Genomic DNA, 2,747 nt, shown 5'->3' on the forward strand with positions numbered 1-2,747 from the left:
CTTTCTTTCTTTCTTTCTTTCTTTCTTTCTTTCTTTCTTTCTTTCTTTCTTTCTTTCTTTCTTTCTTTTTTGTCTATATTTTATTTTAATTTTTAATTTGTTTATTAGATATTTTCTTCATTTACATTTCAAATGCTATCCTCAAACCCCCCTATACACTCCCGCTGCCCTGCTCCCCAACCCACCCAATCTCACTTCCTGGCTCTGGCATTCCATTGTACTGGGGCATATGATCTTCCCAAGACCAAGGGCCCCTCCTCCCATTGATGACTAACTAGGCCATCCTGTGCTACATATGCAAGTAGAGACACAGCTCTGGCAGGTAATGGTTAGTTCATATTGTTGTTCCTCCAATAGGGTTGCAGATTCCTTTAGCTCCTTGGGTACTTTTCTAGCTCATTCATTAGCTGTTCCATCCAAAAGACGACTGTGATCATTGTTCCTCCAATAGGGTTGCAGATTCCTTTAGCTCCTTGGGTACTTTTCTAGCTCATTCATTAGTGTTCCATCCAAAAGATGACTGTGAGCATCAACTTCTGTATTTGCCAGGCACATGTATAGACTCAAAAGATAGCTATATAGGGTGCAGTCAGCAAAATCTTTCTGGCATATGTAATAGTGTCTGGGTTTAGTGGTTGTATATGGGATGGATCCCCAGGTGGGGCAGTCGCTGGTGGTCCTTCCTTCTATCTCAGATCTGAACTGTGTCTCTGTAACTCCTTCCATGGGTATCTTGTTTTCCATTCTAAAAGGGAACGAAGTATCCACTCTTTGGTCTTCCTTCTTCTTGAGTTTCATGTGTTTTTCAGATTGTATCATGCATATTCTAAGTTTCTGGGCTAATATCCACTTATCAGTGAGTGCATATCATGTGTGTTCTTTTGTGATTGGGTTACCTTCACTCAGGATGATATCCTCCAGATCCATCCATTCGCCTAAGAATTTCATGAATTAATTGTTTTTAATTTCTGAGCAGTGCTCCATTGTGTAAATGTACAAAATATTCTGTATTTATTCCTCTGTTGAGGGACATCTGGGTTCTTTCCAGCTTCTGACTATTATAAATAAGGCTGCTATAAACATAGTGGAGCATGTGTCCTTATAACAAGTTGGACCATCTTTTGGGTATATGCCCAGGAGAGGAATTGCTGGATCTTCCAGTTGACTATGTCCAATTTTCTGAGGAACCGCCAGACTGATTTCCAGAATGGTTGTACCAGCTTGCATCCCACCAACAATGGAGGACTATACCTCTTTCTCTACATCCAGCATCTGTCGCCTGAATTTTTGATCTTATCCATTCTGACTGGCGTGAGATGGAATCTCAGGGTTGTTTTGATTTGCATTTCCCTGATGATTAAGCATGTTGAATATTTGTTCAGGTGCTTCTCATCTATTTGGTATTACTCAGTTGAGAATTCTTTTTTTAGTTCTGTATCCCATTATTTATTCTGGAGTCCATCTTCTTAAGTTTTATATATATATATTGGATATTAGTCCCCTATCTGATTTGGGATTCATAAAGATCTCCTTTTGTTGTCAAATTGCTCTGGGTAGGACTTCAAGTACTATATTGAATAGGTCAGGAGAAAGTGGGCAGCATTGTCTAGTCACTGATTTTATTGGGATTGCTTCCAGCTTCTCTCCATTTAGTTTGATGTTGTCTACTGGTTTACTGTATATTGCTTTTATTATATTTATCTATGGGCCTTGAATTCCTGATCTTTCCAAGACTTTTATCATGAATGGGTGCTGGATTTGTCAAAAACTTTCTCAACATCTAATGATATGATCATGTGGCTTTTGTCTTTGAGTTTGTTTATATAGTGGATTATGTTGATGGATTTCTATATATTAAGCCATTCCTTCATCCCTGGAATGAAGCCTGCTTGATCATGATGGATGATCTTTTTGTTGTGTTCTTAGATTCAATTAGCGATAATTTTATTGATTATTTTTGCATCGATTTCAAAAGGGAAATTGGTCTAAAGTTCTCTTTCTTTGTTGGGGCTTTATGTGGTTTAGGTATCAGAGTAATTGTGGCTTCATAGTCTGAATTGGGTAGAGTACTTTTCTATTTTGCGGAGTAGTTTGAAGAGAATTGGAATTAGGTCTTCTTTGAAGGTCTGATAGAACTCTGCACTAAACCCATCTGGTCCTGGGTTTTTTTTAGTTGGGAGACTATTAATGACAACTTCTATTTCTTAAGGGGATATGGGACTGTTGAGGTCATTAATCTGATTCTGACTTAACTTTGGTACCTGGTATCTATCTAGAAATTTATCCATTTGATCCAGCTTTCAAGTTTTGTTGAGTATAGCCTTTTTAGAAGGTCTGATGATGTTTTGTATTTCCTCAGTTTCTGTTTTTAGAAACTGATTGTGAAAGGATCTTTACCTATCCTAAATCAGATAGGGGACTAATATCCAATATATATAAAGAACTNAAGAAGGTGGACTCCAGAAAATCAAATAACCCCATTAAAAATGGGGCTCAGAACTGAAAAAGAATTCTCACCTGAGGCATACCACATGGCAGAGAAGCACCCGAAAAAATGTTCAACATCCTTAATCATCAGGGAAGTGCAACTCAAAACAACCCTGAGATTCCACCTCACACCATTCAGAATGGCTAAGATAAAAAATTCATGTGACAGCAGATGCTGGCGAGGATGTGGAGAAAGAGGAACACTCCTCCATTGTTGGTGGGATTGCAAGCTTGTACAACCACTCTGGAAATCAGTTTGG

Source organism: Mus caroli, chromosome 1 (genome assembly GCF_900094665.2).
Source record: "Mus caroli chromosome 1, CAROLI_EIJ_v1.1, whole genome shotgun sequence".
In the NCBI taxonomy this organism is placed as follows: Eukaryota; Metazoa; Chordata; class Mammalia; order Rodentia; family Muridae; genus Mus; species Mus caroli.